The sequence below is a fragment of the Mauremys reevesii genome, unplaced genomic scaffold (genome assembly GCF_016161935.1).
Source record: "Mauremys reevesii isolate NIE-2019 unplaced genomic scaffold, ASM1616193v1 Contig85, whole genome shotgun sequence".
Lineage (NCBI taxonomy): Eukaryota > Metazoa > Chordata > Testudines > Geoemydidae > Mauremys > Mauremys reevesii.
In genome coordinates, this window is record NW_024100901.1 from 169227 (window position 1) to 183729 (window position 14503).

The following is a 14503-nucleotide window of genomic DNA, read 5'->3' on the forward strand; positions in this document are numbered from 1 at the left end:
GGCACTTAACGTGCCTGCCCCTGGCTGTCTCTGGTTGTACAAGATGGACGTGTAATTGGGGTACAGTTGTGTAAAAAAAAATTATTGCAGTGCAAGGGATGTTAGACAAAACAAAATGTTGTGTGTAATTGTGTAAGGTTTTAAAAACCTAAAGTGAGACTTATGTTTTGTAACATAATGTTATGAAGGTTAAACTATGGAAGGAATGTGCCAGGACCTGTGCAGTGTATATTGGAGAAGGGGTAAAAGAAATGCAACCAAAACTTGGTACTTAATTCAAACCCTATTAGGGCTCCAAAGGGAGCCACAATAGGTTGTGGTTTCTTTTTCAGATCTGTATGTTTTGAAGCAGAAGATGAAAGTGGAAAGTAATCAGAACTCCGGTGGAAGTTGTTTGTGTGCCTTTTAAGATAGTCTCTGAGCTGCTGATGGCTTTGGATCCAAAAGCCAAGCCCGAAAGCCGGGGTGAATGCAAATGACCTAGCTGATGGGGGAAGGAGAGAACTGCCCATCAGTGGCAGCACAAAGGAGCTGCAAATAATAAATACATCTGGTCAGCAAACAAGCTACTGGAAGACTCAGATTGTGGCCCTCCAGGAAAGGGAGGTGAAAAAACAAGTCAAGCCTGAAAATAAGGGGGACAGTTAACCCTAAGGAGTGTGTGTGTGTATGTACAGTGCTAAAGCTAAATCTAAAGCTGTCTCTCAGCTATTACCTGAGGATAAACGTAAAGCTTGGTACAGCAGAGAAACTATTGCAAACTGGGTCTGTTGTGCAAGAGGGGAAACTGAGGCACACCACTTCATGAGTTTCATAAAGGAACAGCGAGTGGGGTAATTCACTATCTGACTATAGAACAAAATAAGGACAGCCTGGAGGTAATTCTTCTGTTTTTCCTGCAATTAGCAAGGAAATTTGTAAAAGGAAGTGGTATTATTATTATTAAGCACTAATCTGTCCCCACCGGGGGTGTGTGTGGAAATTGTTTCTTTTGTTTTTCAGACACTCTACAAGCAAGCTGGTGCCAGCAAAAGACTAACCCATAATACCATGAATCTATGTTTTGTGTTGTTTGTCTGTGGTATTTGTCTTGTTGTTAGCATTGTTGTGTTTCAATGAACAGAAAACCTCATGACGTGGGTGGGGATGGCTTCAAAAGGCTGACCTGAGGGAAGATGTGTGTGGACATTCAAAATGCTCAACTAGGAGGCCAGCACCTGTGTAATAGCTACCGTGGTATCTGGAAGTGAATCGGCAGCTAAGGTGGGCCCCACATGCCCTATGGGAATAATGAGAAGGGGATTTGCTCACTGGGAATCAATGGAGGGGTGTGTAAAATGGTGTAAATCCAGAGAAGATGTTTGAATGTGCCCCTCCCTGATGGCCGTGGAGGAGCACACCCAATGGCCCATGGCAAGGGGTGGACAATTGGGTGTACTGTGTCTGAGGTGTTTTGCTGGAAATGTACATATTACTGGGGGCACAATTACACCAGCCCCTAACCAAATTCCACACTACACGCTGCTCTCTGGGCTTTGGCGCACAGATAGATCTGTGAATCTTACTGCTGTGAATAATCGAACCAGCGCATACAGCCTGATTCCACACCATGTGGTTAAGTTGGTTTGGACAATAACCCATTTCTCTGTGGACATTCAATGGACTTATGATATGGACAAAAGCACGTAAAACCTGCAGCGGCAGCGTATTGCAACTGCCAGCGACTGGACATGTTAAGAGCTTGACCCCGTCGAAGGAGGAGAGGAGGTGTTTCGGTGGTGGCCGGGATGTTGGACCATGCTGCAGTGCTCAGGTCTCTCGGTGTTGCTGTGGATTATTACAGTGGCTGGTGTATTGCTAAGTATACTTGTGTTACGTTGCCTATGGAAATAACCGAGAAGTAATGGAGTAAGCCCCTCCCCCCTGTACTAGACAACCTGGACCCAACCTTCCTGGGCCCACTATAGTGGGAAGTCTGGAACACTAATTGGAACAGGTGTGACACACCCGTACGAGAGAAGGTGCAGGGCACTGTACTACGCACGGGGCAGTGGGACAAATGGAATATCAGCACCTTCCACCTTGATGCCTGGCCCTATCAGGAAATGTGTCACCATATGTCCTATGTTTTGCTAAGGGGGAGAATGGGAACAGGGACACAGGCAAGGCTCTGTGGCGTCAGGGCTGGGATGGGGACACCGAGGAAGGAAACTGGAATCATTGCTTGCTGGAAGTTCAATCCAATAAACATCTCATTGTTTGCACCTTAGGACTTTGCGTATTGCTGCTCTGTGTGTACGCAAGAAGGACCCGGTAATGGGAGGGTGAAGGGATAAACCCTCTAACACTAACTAACATCTAACACACATTTCAACCTCTTCTTTTCACACCATTGCTCATTCTCAGGGGCTGCTTTGTCTCCAGACAGATCCATTCTCTTTCAGGACGGCCTTGCTCTTTCTGTCTGTTTCACTCACTGAGGTGTGGGAGTAAACACTCCCCTTCCCTCTAGTCTCAGACAAACACTAGCATTAATTGTTTGCTACTGATGGGTTTAGAAAGCATTTGTCAAGATGCCATTTCTGGGACATTTTTCCCAAGATCCAATATTTTGCGTTCAAACATCTCCCAGCTTTCTTGGTGAAAATAAGGCTAAGGTTTCCTTGCAATATAGAGGCAGTTTTTCACCCCAGATGGGACTTGAACCCACAATCTCTGACTTAAAAAGCCATTGCCTTGTCCATTAGGCCACTGGGGCCCTGTGAAAAAAAGGAAATTCCATCTCCTAAATGCATATTTCTCATATTAACTTGGAAGCCAAATAACCTCTTTCTGCACCTTACAGAAATGTCTGCATCCCCTGGCAGCGAGGCTACTGGGCAGGTCGCTGACAGAGCTGAGCACCACCTTTCTGCCAGCCATCTTTAGAGAAGAAGGGTCTTTCCCCTGACAGCCACACAGCGCTGCCTGGCGTCCCGAGAGCCTCCCTCGTGTTCTCCCGCAGCAGCCGCCTGCCGGTGTGGGTGGGAAAAGGGGACCAGGAAGCACTGCAGCCTCATTCCGGGACAGGAGGCCCTCGCCACGCCCAGGTCTGCCTCTTGCCTTCAGCCCAGGCAGCCAGAGGTGCCGGGGAGCTCCCTGGCAGGCCGCCGCCTCAGCCAGGAAATAAGGAAAAGGCGATGAATGAAGAAGTCAGGAAATAACAAGGAAATGAAGAGGTTTGTCGAACAGGTTTCTGCCCGATTTACCATCTTCTCAGCTACCGCTCAAAGTTAAAGACCTAAAGTCGACCTATCGGCATAAGTACAGATGGTTGGATGGGAATTAAAAGGAGCTGCTGTCACAAGTGTTAGGTGCCTGCAAGCAGCATGCAGACTGTTTAAAAACACTGCAATTAGAGGCTCAGATGAAACGTTTGCCCTAAATCAGAAACGACAATAGGACGACCAGCAGAACGCCACTCTAGGTAAATGGCCGAGTAATGGAGGCTGTTAGAGGCAAAAAGTCATTCCTCAAAATTTGGAAATCAGATCCTAGTGAGGATAATAGGAAGGTGCACAAACTCTGGCCTGTTAAGTGTCAAGTCTAACAAGTCAGGCCAAGAAAGAATCTGAGGAGCAACATGCTAAAGACACAAAAGCTAAGCATAAATCTGGTCAATGCGAGTCCTGGTCTGTCCCCGCAGAAAGGTGAACCCCCTCTGTGGCTGGAGTGAGCTCCTCTAAGCCGACCTCACTACAGACCTGCGCCAGGTAGTGCTCATTGTAAAAATGTTTCCTCTGAAGGTTGGGAAAACGGGACCAGCGGTGCTCAGGCCGGCTGACACAATTAAAATCCTCCCCAACAACAAACATCATGCAGTACAGAGGAAGGGAGCCTTTGATCTTCCCTCTCATGCCTTAACTGGGGACCATACACACTAATATAGCAGTAACCAGTGCCACAGAGCACAAAGCCCACCAGTAATGCCCTCCCTGGTCGGAGCTCCACCACCTTCTGTACTCGCACCGCCAATGTGAAGAACAAAACTCCAGCCCCATCATTCTTCCCTGGCCAGGAGGCCCTTCCACCAATCATCCTCTGCCCATTGAGCTACCCTAGAGTTGTTAATGTGCATTTCCTGAACACCCACCATGTCGAAGTCCAGCTGCTCCAAGGCACTGAACATCAAGCGCCTCCTCCTGGGCCCCCAAATCCCTGCCACCTTCCACAGGGCCACTTTTACAGATGCCCCTTCCCTGGTACTGCCCTTGCTCAGCTGCACAGAGGAGTTTTCACCCCCAGTCCCTGCCTGTCACTGTCCAGCAGCCCTCTGGCACCATTCCTGAGGGTCACCCTGCCTCACTCTCTTCCTGCCACGTTGGGAAAGACAGCTCCCATCTCTCCTTGTTAAAGGTCAGGTGGGCCAACTAGGGGCAGAAGCCCATTCTATGTTTTCCTACTGCAGAGATCCAAGATCAGGGACTCACCTTCAGTGCCACCCACAGGGGAGGCAAGTAGGGCAATTTGTCCCGGGCCCCACAGGGGCCCCATGAGAATACAGCATTGCAACTTTTTTTTAATGGAAGGGGCCCCCAAAATTGCTTTGTTCCAGACCCCCTAGGGCAGCCCTGCTCATCTTGGGTGCAAACACCACTGTGTTCCCAGAGAACAAGCCACCACTGCACAAAGAGGGATGAAAGGACCTGCCAAAGCCAGAGATTAGAACCAGGGATCTTTAGATCTTCAGTCTAATGCTCTCCCAACTGAGCTACTTTGGCAGCTCTATAGAAGCATCTTGGCCTGTTGCTTCTCTGTCCGGGATGTTTTTGCAGCAGTTGCACACAAAAAGGACGTCATTGGGAGCGGCCCATGAAGACAAGACTCGCTTTTGCCTGCCTTGCTCAGCTTGACTTGCTGCCTCACCCGGTTCCTGCCCTAGTGCCCGGGTTGACCTGGTGGTGGAAGGGGACTGGGGGCCAGTGGTGCGGGGAGGAAGTTGAGCTGGACCCTGAGCTAGGCTAGACCCTGGCGGTGAGAGTCTGGCCACCACTTGCCGCCCCACCCTGTTGTCCTGGCTTCCCCCACTGGGTGTCATGTTGGGAGGGAAGTGGGGCTTCTGCCTCCCCTCCCCGATTTTCACACCGCAGAGGAGTGCGAACAGGAAAACGAACGGCTGCTCCACACCCCCACCGGAGGAACCCGGCACCCTTAGCTGTGGGGAGTAAGAAGTGGCTGTTGGCTGACAGGGCCTGTCCCCGAGGAGCTGGAACAGCAGCTGCGGCCTCCCCCTTGGCTCCAGGCTGTGGGAAATGCTCATTGCCTGGCTGCATGGGCGGCTCCTGCTCCGTGCTCTGGAGAGCATCTGTATTGCTCTGTCAACCCCCCGTCTTCACTGAGCCGGTCTGGTAAGGTCCCAAGTGCCCCCTCCGGCCTGGCAGCTGAGAGTCTGTGCAGACATCAGCCCCCCTGCCAGCCCCACAGGCAGCAGCAGCGCCAGCCCCCCAGCACCACAGGGGCACTCGATGCATTTCCTGTGGGGAAATGGCTCCTTGGCGTCCAGCTGCTAGAGTGAGAGCCAGGAGAGAGCAGTGTCTGGCTCACCGTGGGGGAGAGTAGAGACCTGGTGAGTGCGGATCTCCCTCAGCCTCCCCCGCAATGCTGGTCAATTGTATTGTCACTGTTATAGTCGGTGCTTCTCTTCAGGGCCGGCCCTAGAGGGGTCTGTGATAAATCCCCCCCTTTCCTCCCCAGGCCCTGCCCCCACTCCACCCCTTCCCCCAAGCCCCCACCCCTGTCCCATCTCTTCCCGCCCTGCACCTTCCTGCCCCATTCCTCTCCCTCCCCCACCTCTTACTGTCCCTTCTCCTCCCCCTCCCGGCCCAGCGCCTCCTGCACCCCACTGAACAGCTGGTCACTGGCAGGTGGGAGGTGCTGAAGGCGAAGAGGAGGAGCTTGTCGGCAAGGCCTGTAGTGGGCAGGGGCGGCTCTAGACCCCAGCGTGCCAAGCAGGCGCTTGGGGCGGCCGTTTCCCGGGGGGGCGGCATGTGGCTCCGGTTGAGCTCCCGCCGGCATGCCAGCGGCAGGTCCACCGGAGCCCGGGACGAGCGGACCTGCCGCAGGCATGACTGCGGCGGGTCCCGTCTTCCCGCGGCTCGGTTGAGCTCCCGCAGGCGCGCGGCTGCGGCAGGTCCGCTCGTCCCGGGCTCCGGTGGACCTGCCGCAGGCATGCCGGCAGGAGCTCAACCGGAGCTGCGGGAAGAGGGGACCCGCCGCGGGACCGGGGAAGGGCAGCACAGCGCTCCGCGCTGCTTGGGGCAGCCTACTTTCTAGAGCCGCCCCTGGTAGTGGGGGTGGGGGGAGCTGGCTGCCAGTGGGCCCTGAGCAGCTATTTTTGCTCTGTTGGTTCTGCAGCCCCGTAGCTCCCATGGATTCACTGACTTGGCTCCTTTCACACGCTAGAGAGAGGAGCAGAACCAGGGCTATGGCTAATCTATGGGGCACTAGGTGAGTGGCAGAGGCTTCAGGTGCTGAGAGTTTGCCTGACCCCTCAGGGACACAGTGTGAGGGGGTGTCCCAGGGATCTCTCTGAAAGGAGCAGAACAGGATTTACTTGGGGTGGGGAGAGAATTGAGAGTGTCTCAGGGGGTTGTACAGAGCAGGGCCGCCCAGAGGATTCCGGGGGCCCGGGGTCTTCGGCGGGGGGGCCCTTCCGTTCAGGGACCCGCCGCCGAAGTGCCCGAAGACCCGCGGCGGGGGCCCCCCCGCTGCCGAATTACCGCTGGAGTGGGACCCGCCGCCGAAGCACAGCCCGGTCTTCGGCGGTAATTCGGCGGTGGGGGCCCGCTGCGGGTCTTCGGTCACTTCGGCGGCGGGTCCCGGAACGGAAGGGCCCCCCGCCGCCGAATTACCGCCAAAGACCGAGCTGAACTTCGGCGGCGGGTCCCTCTCCGTCTTCGGGGGTAATTCGCCGGCGGGGGGTCCTTCCGCTCCGGGGCGGAAGGACCCACCCCGCCGGCGAAGACCGGGAGCAGAAGAAGCTCCTGCGCCCGGCCCCGCAAGAGTTTTCCGGGTCCCCCCGGAGCGAGTGAGGGACCCCGCTCCAGGGGCCCCAAAAAACTCTCATGGGGGCCCCTGTGGAGCTCGGGGCCTGGGGCAAATTGCCCCTCTTGCCCCACCCTCTGGGCGGCCCTGGTACAGAGGTGTTGCTCTGGTGAGAGACTGGCTAAAACACAGGCCTCGCTGTGAGCAGGATTCGAACCTGCGCAGAGGAACCCTAATGGATTTTAACTCCAACGCCTTAACCACTCGGCCATCACAGCTGTGAGCACAAAACTGCCCCAATGCCAGAGAAACTGGTAAAGACTCACAATGCCCAGGCGTGAAATCATCTGAACTACAGAATTCCCACCACAAACCTGGCTCCCAAAGCACAGGTGGGATTGGGGGTTTGTTCTCTTTGCTTAGCCGTGTGCAGTCGCACAGAGAGCGCGTTTAACAGTCTCCCCTCCCACAGAGCGGGAAGGGCAAATGATTCTCAACTTGAAGCCTGATGTAGGGTGACCAGACGTCCCGATTTTATCCGGACTGTCCCAATATTTGCTTGTTGGTCCCACGTCCCGTCCGATGTTTGGTCGGGACACTGGACAAACAAACAATTTTGCCCTCTGCTCCGGCACACAGGCAGAGCCCGGAGGGACACTCGCCCTCCCGCCCCCGCCCCCTCCTTCCTCCATTGGATCCCTCCCCAAATCCCCCCCCAGGCCCGGCCACCAGCCCCACCCCCTCACAGCCCCATTGCATGTCTCCCCAAATCCTCACCCTGGCCCTGCCCCCAGCCCCACCCCCTCACTGCCCCATTAGATCTCTCCCCAAATTCAGCCCTGGAGCCTATGGGGCAGCGCAGTGGTGCTGGGGGCAGTGCGGAGCGGGCAGGACCCATGTGGGCAGGGGGCGGAGACACACGTGGGGCAGACACGCTCCTGCCAGGAGGTCCTGGGCCCGGCTGCCTGGTTCGCCCCTTGCCCGGGAGCTGCAGGAGGGACCTGGAGCGCGGCTCGGCTGCAGAGCTCGGAGCCCAGGCTGGGCCCAGGAGCGAGGGGACAGGGGAGCTGGGGGTGTATCGGGGGTCGGAGCCGAGAGTTGGGAGGAGACGGGGTTGTGCCACTGCCACCTGGTGGTGGGGACGGAGTCTCCGGCTTTTTTTTTTTTTTGGTCCGCCCCCCGCGTCCCGATATTTCATCTTTGACATCTGGTCACCCCAGCCTGATGTGAATGAGGATGTCTGGAGCAAGGGGCCAGGGACTGGCCTTTGCTAGAGAAACCACTGTCAAGTTTTAGCCAATTAGGACAAGTCAGCAAATAAGAACAACCTCAGGTCTCAGTAACTGCTGCAGGTAGCAAAGTCCTACAGGGAGCAGTTTCTGGCACTACACCTGTGCAGCTCTGCTCCCCGGCTCTTCTCGGGCTCCTGCTCTCTCCTTAGCTCTGCCCCACTCTGGCCCAGGCACTTCCAGCTCCCACGGAGGATGGGACCCCCTGGCCTGGTGACTCCCTCATTGCACTGCCTGGCCTGTCAGTGCGGCTAACTTGGAGCTTTGGCCTCTCCCCATTGCTCCTGGGGACTGTCAGTCTCAGGGTCCTGATTTCCCATTGGCCCTTCCCCCTTCTATTGGGACTGGGAACTAGCCAACCAAACCCCCCACCACCACCACACCACACACACACACACTAAGTTTTAGTAAAGGGCCAAGAGCCCCCTTACACAAGCCAGCCCCATGAGGGTCACTGATGTGCAGAAAAGGCAACATGAGCTGGTCCCATGGTGTAATGGGCAGCACTCAGGTCTCTGAATTCTACAATCTGAGTTCAAATCTCAGTGGGCCCTTGTGTTGGCTGGTGGTAAAGCCCTGGAGCTCACAGTTCTCAACTTCCCTGTCTCCAGTTGTGCAAGATCCAGTCTCCCCGGTCCTGCTGGATGACTCACACCTCCTAGAGCCAGGTCTCTGGCTGGGATGGCGGCAATGGGTTGAGGCTCTAGAATTTGCTACCATGGTGGTTGGGATTCTTGCTGCTTCACAAGTTGGGGCCTTGTGCTTTCTGCCACACTTTTCCTGGGGCCCACATGGTGCTTGAAGAAAGGAGAGCCAGGGCTGGGATTGATAGTCAGGTTTTGGCAGGAGGGAAGAAGATTCCCAGGCTGGAGCCCCACACACCTTCCCTCCTCCTCTGGGCACCTAGAGCAGAGGCGGCCCAGCTCTGTCTGCTGGACACCTCGGCAGAGTAGGTGAGTTCATGTAAATACAGGCTGGTCCCAAAGCCTCCCCCAACCCTGGCTGATCACTAGCTGTCAGGGGAGAGCTCATTCACACCTCGCTTCCAAATCATCATTTGAAATTCTGAGGTTGGCCAACATTGCCGAAGCCAATGCACCGACATTGTCAGCAAACACAACAGCTGGGTGAGGAAACCAGGCTTTGTCCAGACTTTTCAAACCTATTTTACTTTCTCAGGTACAAGTATTTTTCATACGTTGGATCTGCTTTTAAAGTGTGTGTTAATGTTTCAATTTTCATTCAGATTTGCAGCCAGTGACAACATTGGCAGTGTTGCATGTAACTACCTGACCACTGGGGGGGGCGTTGGGGAAATTCAGGGGAGGGGGTGCACAGCCCCCTGGCTGGGGGGTGTATAGGGAATGTCCGGTTTCACTGAATTGAGTCCCCTACTGAAGCACCTCAGCAGGTTACATCAGAGAGGAGCTGCAGTGTCTAGGCAGTGGGATGCCTGTGCCTTTAAGAGCCCAGCCCTGGGAAGCCCATGCTGAGAGGTGCTGCCTGTGGGAGGGGAAATAGAAAAGCCCCTCTGCTCCCCCCAACCTGTTTTTGCAAACACTGGAGTCTCAGCCCCCCGGGGTAACTGTTACCCCTCTGCCCCTGCCTGTGCCGGGGTTTAACCCTCTGGCAGCGCCTCCCCCTGGGCTTAACTCCGGCTCCTTCCCCCCTCCCTGACTTTGCCCTTCAGTCCCTCTCCTAACTCTGCCTCCAGCTGCTTGACCCCCTGACCAGTCAATTTCCATCCCCTGCTCAGACCCTGGCCACCCCCCTCCTCTGATTTGCCCCCCTTTGCCCTCTTTAATCCCTGTAAAAAATAGGGGGGGCTGGGTCCCATTCTCTGGGCGGGGGTTGGGCCCCTGGCTCCTGCCTGCCCAATGCCCAAAGCGCCCCCCACGATCTTGCGGATGTTTGCCGAGTGCTGCAGGGTCACCTGCAGGGAGAGAGAGACACGGTTAGGAGGTGATGCATTCAAGGATGCCTCACCCAACACAGAGATGCAGCCACCTCTGGGGTGGGTTGCACAAGTCAGCAAATGAATTTGGAACAGGAAATGCACTGAAAGGAGCAAGGCAGCTGCAGGAGGTGGAGAAAACCAGAAAAAGCAGGAGCCCTGGATCCCAGTCCTGCCCCTCCCTCACTCTACCCCCTAACCTCCCCTCCCCTCCCAGAGTTGGGGGGAGAACCCAGGAGTCCTGGTCCCCAGCCTTGCCCACCCTCATATTCCATCCAGCAGCTGCCCCCCCCCAATTGCAGGGCAGCACCATGGGGCACACCGGGGTCTGCCTGTTTGCACAGAACAGGTGATGCCAGTGCCCCAGGGTGGGGAGAGATGATGCTAAGGGAGAAGCAGGCAGCAGACACCCCCACGACAGAGTAAAAAGTGCTAGGGGGCGCCGTGCTGCAAGGAGTGAGGAGGGTTGGCAGGGAATGGGAGGATCTCCCCTCACAGCGGGTGCATCTGTCTCCCCCACAATTCCTCCCCAGCCCTAGCCCGGCCCAGGCTAATCCCGGCTCAGCTACCAGGGTTAAATTTGGCCTGGATTCCCCAGCTGCTGGGGGAGGGACGTGGGGCTGGGGAGCATGAGCCTCTACTCCCCCTTCCCCCGACACAGTTGCACGGGAACTGACCAAAGGAGCCTGCAGCACTGCTGCCTAGAGGAAACTGAGGCACCAGCTAGTGACAGACACATCATGGCTCTTCTCATCCTCATCCTCTTTTCCAGATACAACCCGGGGTGGGTGGGGGGAAACTCAGGGCAGTTGCATAGTCAACCTGTGGAACTCCTTGCCAGAGGATGTTGTGAAGGCCAAGACTATAACAGGGTTCAAAAAAAAAAAACTAGGTAAATGAACAGAGGACAGGTCCATCAAGGGCTATTAGCCAGGGTGGGCAGGGATGGTGCCTGTAGCCTCTGTTTGCCAGAAGCTGGGAATGGGCGGCAGGGGGTGGATCACTGGATGATTCCCTGCTCTGTTCATTCCCTCTGGGGCCCCTGGCAGGAGACAGGAGGATACTGGGCTAGATGGACTTTGCGTCTGACCCAGACTGGCCGTTCTTATGTCTCCCTTGGCGCAGCAGTGACACCCAGTGGCCAATCAGGGTAATGCACAGAAGGTGTCTCCGTTGGCGCAGCAGTGACACCTCGTGGTCATTGAGGGTAATGCACAGAAGGTGTTTCCTTGATATAGCAGTGACACCCAGTTACCAGCAGGGGTGGCATCAGACTCTTCTCGTTTGGCGGGGGACTGAGATGGGCTAGACAAAAAAAATTGGGGGGCTGTGCCCCCCATCACCTGGCCCCACCCTTTATGGGAGCAATACAACCTTTATTAAAATAAAATAGTAAACGGTTTACTTTAATAATCTAAATCTGTCCAAATTTTAATACTATGAGCTCAGATCAAGTGTGAGTAGTCTCTTGGTCTATCCAAGGATATGATCAAGTGTCTTGATGTTTTTGGTCTTTTGGCCTCGAGATGAAAACCTTGTCTGAGTCTTTGGAACCTTGAGATAAAAATATTATTTAAATCCAAAGTTCTTAAAGATCCCATCAACAACAAAAACCTAAATGAAAAATTGAAACAAAAAACAATGCTTAATTTAAAACCCAAACATTAAGAAAAACTTTGTTTTTAAAAATAAAAACTAACAAATGCCATAAATTAATAATTTCAACATTTTATCAAAAAGGTGTGCTACAGCAGGATGAGAAAATAACATAAAATAAATAAGCCTGACCACTAAAACCTCCCATAAAGGAATCACATCCTTGAATACTGGCCAAATCTGTATAAAATATGCAGAACTATGTCAAAACTGGTGTTGCAGGTCAGCCATTCGAATCCAGCAAATGTCAATTAAAAGCTCCATTCCAATTAAAAAAAACAAAACAACCCAATAAACCAAAACAGGTCAAAGCCTGAAACAAACCTACACAGAAGCAAAATTAAACCTGTGCCAACACTGGAACAAACTATGTAAATTTCTAATTCTAACTTCTTGTTTCTCCCAGGAGGAAAGTGTTTTGCATCTCAGTAACCAGGCTGTCACTGCAGCTTTCCTTTCACTAAATGAGAAGTGGCAGTATCATAGCCAATTAGGTTAATCCGAGGTGTGATTATTGCTAGTTGAAAACTTTTCCCAATGCCCTCAGTTTTCTCTATGAGAAATTGAAATTGTATCTTTGCACTAATATCCCAAATGTGCAAGTCCATCCCCTCAGAGCAGCCCCACACCCTGAGCCCAGGGGAGAATCTCAACTGGTTTGTGCATTTGTAACCCTGGGGCCTGAAGCTGATGAGAGAAAGGGAAGTGTGTGATCTTGGAGGTTTCCGATACCACCTGCTGGGAGCAGAGGGAATTGACTGAGCAACGTCTTGGTTAATTTTCACCTTGTTCTCTGCCAGCAGGCTCCACTGGAGAGCTCGGGAGTGACTTGACCATGGCAGCACCCTATGTACGTTTTGGAGCCATTGGGGTGAAATGTGAGTACTTTTGGGGTTGGGACCCACATGAGAATGGATGTGCACAAACTGGAGAGAGTCCAGCAGAGGGCAATAAAAATGATTAGGGGGCTGGGGCACATGACTTAAGAGGACCTACAGGCCATATCCTGTATGTTAAGCTAAGGCAAAGTTAGCATCTCTATAGTGTGACCTTTTACACTATAGAGATGCTATAGAGAAAGGAAAATTGACCTTTATCTTGTTAAATAAAGAGAGAAGTACCCACGCTTGTCTAAGACCTTTACCTAGACCAATCGACAATGGAGAATGGCATAAGGGGTTTTTCAGTGTTGTACCCACAGAATTAACAGGTACACCACAAGGGAACTTATGTGCATATGTACATGTCATCAACAGGCACAAACATACTAGCCTATGAAGTAAGCGTACCCTAACGTTTTGTGGGTAAGGAATGAAATTTGGGCATAGGAGGAAGGATTTCCGGCGCTTGTGCCCTATAAAAGAGGTAACCCACCTCGCTAGAGCACATCGCTCTGTCATTCTGACTTACTTCCTCCACTCTCTCTCTATCTACTATCAGTAGGTGCCTGTACTTGTTCTTAAACTTTAAGTTTCAAAGTAACTCGGCTAAGCTTGGTTTCCCTAAGTTTTTATTCTTTATTAGGATTTGATTTTAAGTTTAACTTATTCAAGTAAACCCAAAGTAACATTAGCTTTTTCTAAGCACTGCATCTTTCACTCAAGAATTGAGAAACCTGAACTGCAAGGCTGGTCCCGTGTCTCTTACCACCAGGTTATCAAGGAAGGGTGTGAGTATATTAACCAAAACTTTGTTGCATATAATGCCATATGTATCTTTTGAATAGCAGTAATGCAACTGTAACTTTATAACTCAATTAAATTAAATAAAATGTAAGCTAATAAATTAAATTTTCATCATATTTTCCAAATTAATATTATTAGTACACCCTAAATCAGGCTGCATGGGACAGAGAGTTGGAGTGCAGGGGGATGAGAGCACTGGCTAGGGGGTGCAGGCTTTGGGGTGGGGGTGGAATGAGAGGTTCAGGGTGCAGTAGAGGGCTCAATGTTAGGGCAGAGAATTGGGCTGTGAGGGCTCTGGAACAAGGCCAGGAAAAAGAGAATTGAGGCATGCAGGGCCGTCCTTAGGATTGATGGTGCCCTAGGCGAGATTATGAAACTGGTGCCCCTGTGCCTGATCTGCTCTTAGCAACACAAATATAAGCTTACACTATTTGAAAACTTGCCACATTCACGTTATTAAAGCAGTTTAACTTAATGAAGCACAATGTAATGCTGATGCACTAGCACTAAAGAAGTAGCCCTATAGAAAAAATTCTGATTTGACAGAATGATGCAAATAATATAATTTTTTTAATTTGTCTAATTTTTATTGGAAATTTCTATGAAGAGGTATTGAAACAAAGATTTGTTTTTAATTAAAAGCAATCTTTCTGGCTTTTTTGGCTGCAAAATCAGTTTAATAAGCTGGGTTTCCAAACAGTGGGACAATATAACCCTAGTTTTACTGCTAGGTAAAGCACAAAGTGACCAAAATGAAGTCAGCACAGAATCATCTCATCTAGATTAAGGTCGCACAGAAATGTTACAGAAGTCCTATTGTGCCTTATTTTGTTTGGAAAGACATTAGCAATAGCAGCACATTCACATGATAAAATACATGATAAATCACTGCCTCT

The 14503-nt window shown here is 52.3% G+C and overlaps 2 non-coding genes across 2 annotated transcripts; one reads left to right on the forward strand and one right to left on the reverse strand.

Moving 5' to 3' along the window:
- Window positions 1–7219: 7219 nt before the first annotated feature.
- Window positions 7220–7301, reverse strand: TRNAL-UAA. The gene has a single exon. It is a non-coding gene; the product is annotated as a tRNA-Leu (tRNA).
- Window positions 7302–12382: 5081 nt separating this feature from the next.
- LOC120394944 lies at window positions 12383–12522 on the forward strand. The gene has a single exon (XR_005592440.1). It is a non-coding gene; the product is annotated as a U4 spliceosomal RNA (small nuclear RNA).
- Window positions 12523–14503: the final 1981 nt, after the last annotated feature.